Below are 17,372 nucleotides of genomic sequence, written 5' to 3' on the forward strand. Positions count from 1 at the left end.
TACTATTCTTCAACTACATCAGCGAGAGCTAAAAACAACACGGCGTTAACAACATCCAGTCTACTTATAGTTTAAACAGATTTGTCATAAGAGGGGGAATTCACTGCTTCCCGGATGTTACTGCACACCTATATGGCAGCAATTCTTGACTTTCCAAGTGTACTGCCAATCCTCCCTTTATCAAGTGGTCGTCCCCTTTACACCGAAGAAAGCCCTGCATTGTGTACGTAGGACATTATAAATCACAGAATAGACGCATTCTTCTTCTTACCGTAAGAACAGCACTGAACAGCGAATACAAAGTTACAATCTTCGAGAATTCGCGTTTCCATCACTCAGTTGAAAACGCAGGTAAGTTAAACATTGGTTCTTCAATTGTGTATAACTATGACAATGGTTTTACCTGTCGTTTTCTGATTTTGTTGTCAGAAGTGTCTGCATGTATAATTTGTTACTTCGTGGGCCACAAGTCCATAGACGCGTTTGTGGGATTAAGAGAGCTGCTTCTGCATGCGTCTATGGACTTGTAGCTCACGAACCACTTTGACGCAGTGGGAACAGAACACACAGTCTCGTACGCGGGGCTGCGTCACGCCGGGCAATTTCGTTCAATACAGGCTCTGCTATTTGTTCGATTTGAAATGCGCCCACGTGACTCAATCTAACGCGGGGTCTTTTAAATATGGAATATAAGAGACGACAAGATGCGCTGAAAAACCTGCTGAATTGTCGACGTTTCATTGGTAAGAGGTAAAAAATGTTTGAGTATTATGATTGAGAAGGACTAATGTGCTTTGACCCGACGTCGAATTTTACCACTTTCGATGCTTGCAAGGTGCATTTTTGGCGATGAAAAAGAGTGTGGGAAAATGAATAGACACCCCTTGTGTATAATTAGGCTGTATTGAATTTTGCAGCACATACTTTGTTCTTTTCTGCAAATACTATCAATAACAACAACAACTGCAACAACAACAACAACAACAACAATAACAACAACAACAACAACAACAAATATACTGAGTCCAAATATTTTTTTATTTTCTTCTTTAAATATTTAATCATCATCAACATCATCATCATCATCATCATCATCATCATCATCATCACCGTCATCACATCATATCACCACCACCACCACCACCACCACCATCATCATCATCATCATCATCATCATCATCGGAGATCGAGTGCCCTGTGATTCGAGAGACAAAAAGATTGAGAAGCTATTAGGTTAGGGAGGGGTGGGGAACGCCCGCAGGTCGAAGCCAATTATGGGTAATTATGAGGAGGCCTAGTTCCAGGATCGCCTCACACAACCTCGAACTCGGCCTATTTAAATCACAATATTATTCATTTAAATGATGCCATACAAATACAATACAGACAGAAAGACAGACACAAGTTTTGTGGAGATCAAGGCCAACAACTTTATTACAATGTTGACCGGCTAAAAGCTAAATTCCGCCAAAGATTTCGGACACTGGTGGCAGGCGCTAGCTCGCCGGCGCCCTGGAAGCAGTGTGATTGTTGCTGTGTAGGTCCCTCCCTAAGTCCGACGACCGGCGATTGGTTTTATTTGTAGAGGTCTTACTTCAAATGTCCATGAGCATTAGGAGTATGTGGAAACCGTCACATGGTTGTGTCCCTCCTGTAACGACTGTGTTTCGAGAGCCTGCTGTGTGTCCATAGCTTTTACTTAGTGTGTGCATGCTGTACAATGAGTCTGCGTAGTTATCGTTGGGTTTGACATATTTGGCTGTAAGGGACTGGTTAGATTTTTTCAGTGGGGGCGGTGGATTCAAGGGGTTCACCCTGTTTTTGACTTTGGTGATGGGGAGTCGCCATGTTTTTGAAATGCGCAATTTTGAGGGGGGGGGGCTGGTTAAGTGTGTTTTTGAGTTTCGACCGGCGTCGGGCTGATACTTGCCTGAAATGCATCATGCAAGCCGCGAAGTTCATCATTCAGTTGCATTTTTCAGCGCTCCCTGCGGATGCGTAACTTTAATTATTAGACATATTTTCAGCGCTCCCTTCGGACGCGTAACTTTAGTATATCAGATATAATTAGAGATACCTGTATGTTCAACATTTTTCGGCGCGCCCTTCAGGTACATATTTTTAGACATCTATTTGTATAGGTCTTATGTTATGTTAAATATTATTTGGCGCTTCCTTCGGGCTCGTTACTTTAATATATCAGAGATGTATATATCAGAGATGTCTGTCAGAGATGTCTTGATGTTTGCAAATAAGAAAAATGACAAGATATTTTTCGTTCCCATGATTGATACTTTTTTCCACTGTGTCACAGGTAATTTCTGCAAAGTGTTTTTCATCACGAAAAAAATAGTTAACAAAAGGCAGTTCTTGTCATTATTAGCTGTGTTTTTTTATGGTTAAATGAAAGGGTTCTTTCAGACACTGCGCTGGAGGCATCATGGGCCAGTGGCTAGAGCGGTGGACTCACGATCAAAGGATGGTGAGTTCGAGCCCCGGCATGGCTGTGGTGTTGTGTCCTTGAGCAAGGCACTTTATTCCTCATTGTTTCTCCCCACCCAGGAGTGATGGGTACCTGGTAGGACAGAGGTTGTTATGTGTGCGTTTAGCTCTGCTGCGCTTATTGGCTGCACATGTGAGCTGTTGTTTGCTCCCCAGGGAGTTGAGTGGTATCATATTAGGTCCAGTGACCAGGGGGTAATAATAATTGTAAAGCGCCTTGATCACATATACTTGCCAGTCTTGAATAAGTGAGATGTGAATATTAATGCTTCTCTATCTGAGTTTTTGCCACAACATTCTGAATATAATCAAAATGTGCATCGAAATGCAACAATTAATGCACCCTCCGTTTCCTAGGCGATGGCACGACCCTTGCTACACCCACTGGACGAGCCAAAGTGGGAGGTTTAATTTCAGTTTGGTCGAACAAGAGGGCTCGAGACCAGAATTTAACATTTAAACTTGAAACATGTTTAATCGCTGACAAGATGTGGACTAGTGTTAATCAAAGTAAAAGTGTGAAAAGAAAGGTTTTATATCCCGGACACAATGAAAAACATTACGACTGCAAACTGTACCCCCAGTTGAGAATAGTAATGCCCACAGCGATGGAGAACACTTATCCTTGAGCTGAGAAAACCAGACCATCATTTCGAAATAGAGCTGCAGATTCGAGAAGCTCGTTCAAAATAGCTAGGTACACCCCATAAAAGGGTGGTTTCGAGTTTTGAGGGCAAATTTAACCTGCTTCATATAGAAATCGTACGTTTGTTTTTCCAGGAGAACACACCATTTGACACAAAATTTGCATGTAAAGGGGTCGCCAGTAAGCATTTGGTCAAATCTGGTATAAGAAACAATATGAAATGTTGGGTAAAGCCAGTCCAAAATAAACTGATTTGAACTTTTGTGTTTTGTAATTTATACCACTGCAGTAACATTACCTTTTTTTGACAACATCACACAAGGTAATATGTTTTGAAACTGAATACTCCGACGTATTCTGTGTCTCCTTTGCTAAAAAAAAATACGGTATGCTGATTACCATGTAAGGAGATGATGACGTCAGGACAGATTTGTAGTGTGTTTGGTCCTGGATGGAGCACGAAGTTTTGTCAAGGTAGCTTGTGTATTTATTTCCTAAATGGGAGAGATTAGGGTCGATCTAAATGAAGGCCGATGAAATGTTATGATACTCTAAGTGAGCTGAACTCTAACGCGAATGGTTGGATAATTTGGAGGATGTCTAGAATGATTTCTTCTCATTAAGATTATTTGGCGGTCAGTATTGAATTTAAACTACGTCACAAGTTTGCGAAATGAGTATTCCGTCGAACGGTCAACGAACGATATTTTAGAAATCTGAAGACATGGCACATCGCATTTTTATTTTAGTATTTTACATTTTACAAAAGATGTAAGAAGCAATGATTTTGTCGAAAATTCTGAAAAAAATATAGGAAGATTTGATCGCGAACACATTTTCACTTGGGGTGAACTAGCCCTGCGTACAATGCTGTGTGTTCCGCTACAGCTAATCGCCCCGCTCACCACAGCCCTGCAAAGACCCGTACGTAGGGTCGGTGACTTCAAATCCATTTTGGGACTTGACATAAAAAGCCAAATTACTGCCGAAATTCAGCGTTCTTGGGTCCAAGTCGTATCCCAGCCTACCTCAGCTACTCGATCGCTTCCAAAAATGACAGTCTTTTATTCACTTCTCGTAAATAACCGTCGATGTCGGCAACTCTCTCGCTAGCCCTGCGTACGATGCTGTGTGTTAGCTGTAGCACATAGCATCGTACGCAGGGCTAGGGGTCAACATGGGGTCGCAGCCATGTTGCCTCAAAACTTATTTCTGTCTGCACTCAAAACTCAAAAATGTCGGATATGAACCTGAAAAATCGATGTAATTTTGTCAAACTTCGGCGAAATTTCAGCCTATAGACAAAATTTCATCGAGGTAAGGTAAATTTACTGAAATTTGATCGACAAATAATCCTGAGCTTGAACATGACAGCTCGCCTTCTCCGGGAAGTCAAGTATCCAGCTGCCCATACACAGTTGCCCAAATGGCCAGGTTTATGAGATTGTTTTCAAGCGACGGCGGCAGACCGTACGGGGCTCTGGATATGAACCTACCGCCGGTGTAGCTGTAATAACTGTTGCGTTGTTTTTAGTGCCCACGGACGAAGTCCTGGGGGAGTTATAGGTTTGGTCATGTCAGTCCATCCGTCCGTCCGTTCACGCAGATATCTCAGACATGCCCTGGTCAATTTCTTTCAAACTTTGCACAAGAATAGTACCCGACCCCATACAGATGCACGTCGATTTGTTTCACAATGCGATCGAATTTGGCCTTGTTAGAGGACTTTTTAGTTTACACCTCCATAGACTCCCATGTATAAGGCAGTTCTCCATAGACTCCCATGTATAAGGCCAAGAAAAATAAAAATTTAGTTTCTCATCGTATTCATATTGCCTAAAGGATGCAGTGACACAGTTTTTTGTCCCCACGATAAAGTCCAGGGGGCTTATAGATTGGGCCATATCCGTCTGTCAGTCCATCAGTGAGTCTATCGGTTCACGCAGATATCTCAGACATTTTGACAAAATATAATGTGACCTAGGTGACCTTTGACCTCAAATATACATTATTGTCCATAACTCAGTAGCCACAAGTGCTAAACCTTTCATATTTGGTATGATGGGACAGCTTATGACGCCACATATTGTACCCCATTAATTATGCGCATATCTAATTTTGAGCGAGCCAATAGAGCTAGAGGTCTGATTTTGGTATATAGGGATAAGTTAACGATATAATTTGTTTGACAAAACGTCACGTGACCTCAATGACCTTTGACCTCAAATATACATATTTGTCCACAACTCAGTAACCACAAGTGCTACACCCTTCATATTTGGTATGATAGGACACCTTATGACACCATATATTGTACCTCATTAATTATGCGCATATCTTATTTTGAGCAAGCCAATAGAGCTAGAGGTCTGATTTTTGGTATATATGAATAACTTAGCAATACAATTATTATGACAAAATGTCACGTGACCTCAATGACCTTTGACCTCAAATATATATATTTGTCCACAACTCAGTAACCACAAGTGCTACATCCTTCATATTTGGTATGATAAGACACCTTATGACACCACATATTGTACCTCATTAATTATGCGCATATCTAATTTTGAGCGAGCAAATAGAGCTAGAGGTCTGATTTTTGGTATATAGGAATAACTTAGCAATACAATTATTTTGACAAAATGTCACGTGACCTCAATGACCTTAGACCTCAAATATATATATTTGTCCACAACTCAGTAACCACAGGTGTTACACCCTTCATATTTGGTATGATGGGACACCTTATGACACCACATATTGTACCTCATTAATTATGCGCATATCTAATTATGAGCAAGCCAATAGAGCTGGATGTCCGATTTTTGGTATATAGGGATAACTATAGGGTAGAAATCTAAATATGCCCATCTAAATATTAGACATCTACCATCGAGAACAAAAGAAATTTGCTGTAATTTGAATATTTAAGGAGTTTAAGCAATTTCCACTATAAATAAAGAACCCCTGCCTCAAACTCCACAAAAGTTGCTAGACATATTTTGCCGTTGTCATGCCATTGCTTCGTTTAATAACCAATTAATCAAATGCCTAATTGACAGGAGGAAATTCAAGACCATATTTGAATAGTAGTATATATTGTCCTCAAAATTACTCTATCACGGCCCAAGTACTCATTGCCTTCAGCAATACTGCCTTGTTATTATTATTATTATTATTTATTGTACTTGGGCCTCAGCCCAAGTACATTTGTTTTCATTCCGTGGGAAAAAACTCTGTAAGGTATAACCATTCCTGGCTGAGACCAGGGAGGGCAAAATGTCTTGGCTTCATCTTTCTTGGCATAATAAATGGCGTAATGATGTTAACTGAATGGAAGTGCTGCTCTCAGCCAGTCTTGAATAAGTGAGATGTGAATATTAATGCTTCTCTATCTGAGTTTTTGCCACAAAATCTTCTGAATATAATCAAAATGTGCATCGAAATGCAACAATTAATGCACCCTCCGTTTCCTAGGCGATGGCACGACCCTTGCTACACCCACTGGACGAGCCAAAGTGGGAGGGGTAATTTCAGTTGGTCGAACAAGAGGGCTCGAGACCAGAATTTAACATTTAAACTTGAAACATGTTTAATCGCTGACAAGATGTGGACTAGTGTTAATCGAAGTAAAATTGTGAAAAGGAAAGGTTTTATATCCCGGACACAATGAAAAACATTACGACTGGAAACTGTACCCCAGTTGAGAATAGTAATGCCCACAGCGATGGAGAACACTTATCCTTGAGCTGAGAAAACCAGACCATCATTTCGAAATAGAGCTGCAGATTCGAGAAGCTCGTTCAAAATAGCTAGGTACACCCCATAGGGGTGGTTTCGAGTTTTGAGGGCAAATTTCGCCTCCTTCATATAGAAATCGTACGTTTGTTTTTCCAGGAGAACACACCATTTGACACAAAATTTGCATGTAAAGGGGTCGCCAGTAAGCACGTGGTCAAATCTGGCATAAGAAACAATATGAAATGTTGGGTAAAGCCAGTCCAAAATAAACTGATTTGAACTTTTGTGTTTTGTAATTTATACCACTGCAGTAACATTACCTTTTTTGACAACATCACACAATGTAATACGTTTTGAAACTGAATACTCCGACGTATTCTGTGTCTCCTTTGCTGAAAAAATACGGTATGCCGATTACCATGTAAGGAGATGATGACGTCAAGACAGATTTGTAGTGTGTTTGGTCCTGGATGGTGCACGAAGTTTTGTCAAGGTAGCTTGTGTATTTATTTCCTAAATGGGAGAGATTAGGGTCGATCTAAACGAAGGCCGAAGAATGTTATGATCCTCTAAGCGAGCTGAACTCTAACGCGAATGGTTGGATAATTTGGAGGATGTCTAGAATGATCTCGTCTCATTAAGATTATTTGGCGGTCAGTATTGAATTTCAACTGCGTCACAAGTTTGCGAAATGAGTATTCCGTCGAACGGTCAACGAACGATATTTTAGAAATCTGGAGACATGGCACATCGCATTTTTATTTTAGTATTTTATATTTTACAAAAGATGTAAGAAGCAATGATTTTGTCGAAAATTCTGAAAAAAAATATAGGAAGATTTGATCGCGAACACATTTATTTTCACTTGGGGTCAACTAGCCCTGCGTACGATGCTGTGTGTTCCGCTACAGCTAATCGCCCCGCTCACCACAGCCCTGCAAAGACCCGTACGTAGGGTCGGTGACTTCAAATCCATTTTGGGACTTGACATAAAAAGCCAAATTACTGCCGAAATTCAGCGTTCTTGGGCCCAAGTCGTATCCCAGCCTACCTCAGCTACTCGATCGCTTCCAAAAATGACAGTCTTTTATTCACTTCTCGTAAATACCCGTCGATGTCGGCAACTCTCTCGCTAGCCCTGCGTACGATGCTGTGTGTTAGCTGTAGCACATAGCATGTACGCAGGGCTAGGGTCAACATGGGGTCGCAGCCATGCATGTTGCCTCAAAACTTTTTTCTGTCTGCACTCTAAACTCAAAAATGTCGGATATGAACCTTAAAAATCTATGCAATTTTGTCAAACTTCGGCGAAATTTCAGCCTATAGACAAAATTTCATCTAGGTAAGGTAAATTTACTGAAATTTGATCGACAAATAATCCTGAGCTTGAACGTGACAGCTCGCCTTCTCCGGGAAGTCAAGTATCCAGCTGCCCATACACAGTTGCCCTATGCCAGTTTATGAGATTGTTTTCAAGCGACGGCGGCAGACCGTACGGGGCTCTGGATATGAACCTACCGCCGGTGTAGCTTGTAATAACTGTTGCGTTGTTTTTAGTGCCCACGGACGAAGTCCTGGGGGAGTTATAGGTTTGGTCATGTCAGTCCATCCGTCCGTCCGTTCACGCAGAGTATCTCAGACATGCCCTGGTCAATTTCTTTCAAACTTTGCACAAGAATAGTACCCGACCCCATACAGATGCACGTCGATTTGTTTCACAATGCGATCGAATTTGGCCGTGTTAGAGGACTTTTTAGTTTACACCTCCATAGACTCCCATGTATAAGGCAGTTCTCCATAGACTCCCATGTATAAGGCCAAGAAAAATAAAAATTTAGTTTCTCATCGTATTCATATTGCCTAAAGGATGCAGTGACACAGTTTTTTGTCCCCACGGATAAAGTCCAGGGGGCTTATAGATTGGGTCATATCCGTCCGTGAGTCCATCAGTGAGTCCATCGGTTCACGCAGATAACTCAGACCTCTTTGACAAAATATCATGTGACCTTGGTGACCTTTGACCTCAAATATACATTATTGTCCATAACTCAGTAACCACAAGTGCTAAGGCCAAAAAAAAAATGTTTCTGGTCAGGTCTTCCTTTAAAAAATGGTGCGGCGATGCGCATTTTATTTTATTTTATTTATTTTTTCCCTCAAGGGAGGGAGGAGGGTCAGTTTTATAGTTTTATCAATAAAGTCACATATATACCGTTCATGCAGTCACTGATCATGCCCCTCAAAGAATTTTCTCTTTCTCTTCAGCCATTTTGGTTTGGTGTCAGCCACGGCCGCCGGCCACAAACAGAAAAAAAGGGTGACGCGCTGTTTTTCAAGTGACGTGCGCGCTGGCTGACCAGAAACATTTCTTTTTCTTTTTTTGGCCTAAACCTTTCATATTTGGTGTGATGGGACACCTTATGACGCCACATATTGTACCCTATTAATTATGCGTATATCTAATTTTGAGCGAGCCAATAGAGCTAGAGGTCTGATTTTTGGTATATAGGGATAAGTTAACAATATGATTTGTTTGACAAAACGTCACGTGACCTCAATGACCTTTGACCTCAAATATACATATTTGTCCACAACTCAGTAACCACAAGTGCTACACCCTTCATATTTGGTATGATAGGACACCTTATTACACCATATATTGTACCTCATTAATTATGCGCATATCTAATTTTGAGCGAGCCAATAGAGCTAGAGGTCTGATTTTTGGTATATAGGGATAAGTTAACAATATGATTTGTTTGACAAAATGTGACGTGACCTCTATGACCTTTGACCTCAAATATATATATATTTGTCCACAACTCAGTAACCACAAGTGCTACATCCTTCATATTTGGTATGATAAGACACCTTATGACATTACATATTGTACCTCATTAATTATGCGCATATCTAATTTTGAGCGAGCCATAGAGCTAGAGGTCTGATTTTTGGTATATAGGAATAACTTAGCAATACAATTATTTTGACAAAATGTCACGTGACCTCAATGACCTTTGACCTCAAATATATATATTTGTCCAAAACTCAGTAACCACAAGTGCTACACCCTTCATATTTGGTATGATGGGACACCTTATGACACCACATATTGTACCTCATTAATTATGCGCATGTCTAATTCTGAGCAAGCCAATAGAGCTGGATGTCCGATTTTTGGTATATAGGGATAACTATAGGGTAGAAATCTAAATATGCCCATCTAAATATTTGACATCTACCATCGAGAACAAAAAAAAATTGCTGTAATTTGAATATTTAAGGAGTTTAAGCAATTTCCACTATAAATAAAGAACCCCTGCCTCAAACTCCACAAAAGTTGCTAGACATATTTTGCTGTTATCATGCCATTGCTTCGTTTAATAACCAATTAATCAAATGCCTAATTGACAGGAGGAAATTCAAGACCATATTTGAATAGTAGTATATATTGTTCTCAAAATTACTCTATCACGGCCCAAGTACTCATTGCCTTCAGCAATACTGCCTTGTTATTATTATTATTATTATCATCAGATTTAGCTACATAAAAATAGCTCTCTATGGTTTCGCAGGGGACGTACTAATGGCTGGCAAGTCTAAATAGACATCAAATCAGGTCCAATAATCGTTATCATTCAAGGTAACTAAGAAAGTTACCAGGTCCAAGGAACATATTGAAAATGACAAAGGCAATGGGGTCATCTTGCACCACAAAATAGTGGTGGTACCAGGTGTCCGGAATGGGTAAGCGTACCCTGCCAGCTAGCCGCACCCGTCAAGATTGACCCAAAGCGACAAATCCATTGTTATTGGTGAATTCACCAAATTACTTTTGTGAGTCAAAATTTGGTATACTGTCACTCATCATTTGAGTAACAGACAGGTCATATTTTGATACAACATCTCCGTATCTACCGTAGAACTTCTTAAATGATTTAACTAATCTACTTTCTGAGAACCCTTGCCTCACTAACTTTTGAGCTAATAGGCTGTGTCTAACTCGAAAGTCTTCATATGAATTGCATGCTCTACTGTATCTAAGGAGTTGTGAAATATACACACCATAAGCTGGAGATGATGGTATATTGCTCGACAAAAAGGGAAAGTTTATGATTTCAAAATTGAAATCGTCTCTTTTGTCATACAGCTTAGTATATAGTGTATTTTGTCTAATTTCAAACAATACGTCTAGGTATGAAGCAGAGTCCACACTTTCAGTTGTTTCTTTTATTTATAAACACTCATCAAAGTTTTTTATTAACTGCTTTTCTCTCTTTGATATTAATGATTGGTATCTATTTATGTATAACGATTCTGGACATCTGGTTATGCATAGAAAATGTGGAATACATTCACAGCTCATTCAAAATACTGTATTCAAGCTTTAAAAACAGACATTAGATTTTCCTATCATAAAGCTAACATGTCAACAATTTCATTAAAACACATAATGACTGAATGTTTAGAATATATATATATATATATATATATATATATATATATATATATTATATATATATATATATATATAATATATATATATATATATATATATATATATATATATATATATATATACATTTTATTTTACCTCTGTCGCGCGGGGAGGGGTCACCCTGTTTTGTAAAGTTGGAATGATGGGAAGGCCAGCCACTTTTGACGTCGACAAAAATAATCCGCCGCCCCCGGGCGAAGAAACTGACCATCGCCTCATGTGAAAATTGGATGGTGCCGAATGTCAAAATAGTTTCCGAAGCCACTCCATGGCCGTTGTATTACGTTACGTATCATAGTTTATTATATATATGATAGTTCGTACACCTCATGTATAGTCGTTTGTCCCAGAAGCTGTGCCTCCATCTACACGCCAGTAGGGTGGTGTTTATTTCAGGTTGATATACACATCTGCGATTGTTGGATGGTCAACTGATCATAGCGTGTAGGACCAGTCGTTCGCTTAAATTACGCTACTGAGCATGCGTTAGTGGTGGAAAGCTGCCGGGGCAACGGTTTCTTCTCTATGAAGAATGCCGTACGCACCATTAAAAGTTTTGCTGGTATTCGGATACCAGCTGATCTCGCAATCTCAATAGGGCTGCATTCACAAATACCTCTGGAGAAGGGAAGGGGCTGGAGAATTGAAGGGATTTAAAAATATCAAGGGTACGTAGTTTGGGGTGTCTGAAACGAAACTGTCTTTGATTGATATGAAATACTGTGTTGGTTGAAACAAGCCACACGTCGATCAGAATGAACCACACCTGAAACATACTTTACCATGAGAATCTCAACGTTAATTGACAAGATCAAACACATACAAAGATTAACAATAATTGAATGAATTAATCAGATAAACTCAAATAAGGAAAGTAAGGGGCACATGGATGTCACTGTGCCAGTGTTTTTTTTACAGCTTGCAAGTTTGCGACAGCCGGGAAGTGCGCAAAACTTTAGCAGACCAGGTCCAACTGATTATATCGGACTTTCCTTTCCAGCGGCAACACAATTGTTCTTTGAATGTGTGTTACTCGATCCAATGAAAAAAGTTGCCCGCAATCACAATTTGTTGCATTCCACAGCCAAAGATAGATACTATCAGCTGCCACGCCAAAAATGAAATAGAACAAGTCATCGTTGATGACCCAGTCCCCGCTTGCTAATGGGTACTTTGATTACAGGTTCTGTGATAAAAATACTTTGATACAGATGGCACTCAATGGCCAAGAATGAGTTCCATGGTGATGAAAAACATAAAACCAATGTAGGCCACTATCCTAAAGGTCATTAAATGAGTCAACTGGGAATTAGTTGACAGGATGTTGCAAAACATTTTTTCATTCTATCCTAACACTAATAGATAACCGGTACCATATTTTATAAAGTTTAATGTAGTATTTACAACACTATGAGATCAACATCTGTATCAAGTTTCATCAAATTTGACGTTGTATTTGTGGATGTATCACTCTAATTAGGAAAGTTCATTATATATGCAATTACAAATTAATTAAATGACACTGATAAATGTCTTTTTCACTGTTAAAGCAATGTGAGCTTAACATCTGTACAAAGTTTCATGAAATTTGATGCAGTATTTCTGACATATCAACCTAATTGTGAAACTTCAATAATTGACATGATACTGCTACATGATGTGAAACAACTGACGAGCATGTATGAAATAGGTCAACGTCCTTGTACCAACTTTGAATGATACTGGTGGAAATACCGGTATGTCTGAGTTATGGCTCAGTACATGAGAAAATCGTAACAAATTTGCCGCCACGCAGCGATATTTGATCTTACTGTTTAAAAAATCAACACGTATATGTATTACATAAGTCAATGTCCAGGTACAAACTAATAAAATCAGTTGAGACTTGCTAGAGTTATGGCTCTCGACATGAAAAAAACCATAACAAAATTGCTACCATGTGGCCATATCAGACCATATCGAGAAACAAATCAATGTACTTATGTATACTATAAGTCAATGTCCTTGTACCAACTTTGAATAAATTGCTTGATACATGTCTGAGTTATTGTTCAGGACATGGAAAGTCGTAAAAAAAAATGGCCACAAGGCGGCCATATTGGATCGTATCACAAAACAATTCAATGTGCATAAGTATAACATAGGTCAATGTCCTTGTACCAACTTTGAATAAAATCAGTTGAGATATGCCTGAATTATGGCTTTGTACACGAAAAAATCATAACAAAATGGCCGCCTGGCGGCCATATTGGATCATATCACAAAACAAATCCACACGCATATATATGACATTAGTCAATGTCCTTGTACCAACTTTGAATAAAATCTGTTGAAACATGTCTGAGTTATGGCGCTGTACATGAAAAAATCGTAATAAAATGGCCGCCTGGTGGCCATATTGGATCGTATCACAAAACAATTCAATGTGCATAAGTATAACATAGGTCAATGTCCTTGTACCAACTTTGAATAAAATCAGTTGAGATATGCCTGAATTATGGCTTTGTACACGAAAAAATCATAACAAAATGGCCGCCTGGCGGCCATATTGGATCGTATCACAAAACAAATCAATGTGCATATGTATGACATTGGTCATTGTCCTTGTACCAACTTTGAATAAAATCGGTTGAAACATGCCTGAGTTATGGCTCTGTACATGAAAAAATCGTAATAAAATGGCCGCCTGGCGGCCATATTGGATCATATCACAAAACAAATTGACATGCATATCTATGACATTGGTCAATGTCCTTGTACCAACTTTGAATAAAATCGGTTGAAACATGTCTGAGTTATGGCTCCGTACATGAAAAAATTGTAATAAAATGGCCGCCTGGCCGCCATATTGGATCGTATTGCAAAATAAATCGATGTGCATCTGTAGGTCATAGTGCTATGCCTTTGTGCCAAGTTTGAACAAAATTGGTTTGGCAGTGTCTGAGAAACTGTTGATGACGGACGGACGGACGGACGGACGGACACACGGACGGGACCCAATCTATAAGTCCCCGCCGGACTTCGTCCGCGGGGACTAAAAATAAGATTTTTCGTAAATTGAAAATAGAGAAAACGAAAATAATGAATTGTTGGAAACAAAGTTTGTCAAAGGGACATTTGGATTGTTGCAAAGTGCCATCCTCATAAATTCATGACATCATTCGGCCAACCATTTTTTCACCCTGAAATAAAAATGGAAGTCGATATATGGGCAGATTTTTGTGATTTCATGTGTTCATAATTTTGTTTCTACTTCTTATGCTGTATGTGTGTTTTTTTCTAACATTTACAGATTCAGTGATATGTATCTTGCATTCAAGATCTATTACCTCGAGCATGTACAATTACAAAGTACGATTTTAAATTCCTGAAAATAAGCACAACTTAGTACTGTGAATTAAAGAGTAACTTAAAGAGTAACTCCATGAGAGAACACAGGTTAATGATACTTGAAAAGATATTTAGCAAAATGTATAAATGTACAGTTATGGCAATATTTTTTTTTCAACAGATATTCCAAATACTACTTCAATGGAGTTCACAGGAACGTCAATGCCGTAAGTATATATTAGCAGCCAATATGATTCAGAGTACGAAGTTGTCTCCCTCATCAATTTAGCTAGTAACATATCATCTTTCTCACTAGCACTGATGATACAAAGTCGCATGAATCCAACATGAGAATTTAGTAAAAGTGAATAGTAAAAGATTGATCAAAGCTTATAACTCTTTACAGTGTATGGCACAGTCACAAAACTTAACAAGAACTTGTCGCGTCGCATCAAAGCTTTCATCAGATTTCATATTTTATAGGAAAAAGGTATTTGCCAGGGGAACCAGAAGAACAATGGAAACTCCGTTGCGCTTTTACTGCATGAAAATCCAATAATACTTACTGTATTAGCATGGATATTGTCTGTATTTTAGCTGAATTTTAGCTGAATAGTGCATATACAGATAAATACAGTCAAGAATCCATTGCTTGTATTCAGCAAGTGTGTTATTCATGTGAATTCATGTGAATTCACGTGTATTATTCTATAATACAGGTAACTCATTAGTGTGAATTTATCTGTATTATTCAGTTTTCATGCAGTGTTTTATAAATGATGTTTGATTCAGTTGTACAAATTTTCACCTTAAATATATAGATTTAACATCTTGCTGCCAATCAATAAGATTAATCATTAACTAAGCTGTAGAGAGCTGTTTATCTCTTTTACCTACATACCAAATTTAGTTCATAGATCCCCTGTAATGACTGCTTTCTTATCTTGTTTGATTTTTTGAATGAGATGATATTTTTAGTCTCGTAAATTTTAGGGCAGATTTTTAAAATTTAGTTAACACGTAAATATAGCACATGTTTCAGTTATATTACACTGATTATATCCCGGATGGCATCACTGACTTGTATTAAGTTGTATCGTTGTATTTTTTGAAAAATTGCTAATTGCATTCCACACTCCCTGTCTTGAACCATCAGTACTATATCGCGTTGGCTCATAAAAGTAAATTTAAAATTAATAAGGACTGTATAGATAAACAAAAAAGGCTTTTCTTTATGTACTTTCTTTATACCACACAAGATTTCGAATTAGGTGACAAATCAAAGGTAGCTGACTCCCGTCAAATATCTCTCCTACCATTAGTCTGTAAACCTTTTTAGAAATTAGCTTATATCCACCAATACTACACAATCCAAGCATGGCCTTATGAAAGATCGACCCACTCAAACCAACTTAGTAAGTTATGTTGATTTTATTACAGATGTTAAGGATAAGAATTAAATGCACATAGCACATACAGATTTCAAAGCTTCCGACACTTTGTCTCAAACTTTATACTCACATAGACTAAGTGCATATTACCGGCAATGTTTTGTCCTGCCTTTAATTGTACCTCCAAAATAGGTCACAACTTGTAGTTTTAATGATCACGTGTCATCACCATGTGATGTCACGTCAGCTGTACTTCAGGGCTCACTAATTTGGCTCACTTTTGTTTAACCAATACGAAAATGACTTACTATATGTTGTCCACTGGCAGGGATCATTATTGCGTAGATTGTTTGCCGATGATGCCAAAATATATCGCATAATTACAACAAAACATGATCGTATTTTCTTTAAAGCTGACATAGATAATGTCTAAAAATGGTGCGATACATGAAAATGAAAGCCTCGTGTATGGAAATGCAACTACACTTACGAACAAAATTAATCTACTGACTTACAATTATAGCACTGATGACGGACCGCTATCCATTGTTCATTTTATCAAAGATCATGACATTTTACTCCATCAGACCATGATTACCACTCCAATATATATATATATATATATATATATATATATATATATATATATATATATATATATATATATATATATATATATATATATATATATATATTATATGTATATATATATGTATCCAAACGGACTTAATGACTATGAGCCATCAGGCATCCAAAATTAGCATTGTCATGTGACTTTTATGATTTGCTATGCAGACATGCGCATTACACCATGCTTTGTTCTGGTTTTATTATCATCAGTGCTTGAAAAAGGTGTGCTAGTCATACCGAAACGTCGCCGTCAATCAAATGTTGGGATTGGAAATAAGGTAGACTTTGAACATCTCATCAGTTCGTTAGTCACTACAAGTATATATATATATATATATATATATATATATATATATATATATATATATATATATATATATATATATATATATATATATATATATAAATAATATATATAAAATAAATTATAAATAAATAAATAACCCCTTTCGTTATATCGTTATATTATTTGATCGGATGCCACATTTTCATGATATGTCGTTTGCCCCTCCCCCTGTGTAACATAGAATTAGATAAACCAAGCTCAAGTAAGTTTATCATTGAGTTGTTTAGAAGATTATAAAATTACAAACATTTTGGTTATTATTGCTTTCAAAAATGGTAGTCCATT

The sequence above is a fragment of the Ptychodera flava genome, chromosome 18 (genome assembly GCF_041260155.1).
Source record: "Ptychodera flava strain L36383 chromosome 18, AS_Pfla_20210202, whole genome shotgun sequence".
NCBI classification, from domain to species: Eukaryota; Metazoa; Hemichordata; class Enteropneusta; family Ptychoderidae; genus Ptychodera; species Ptychodera flava.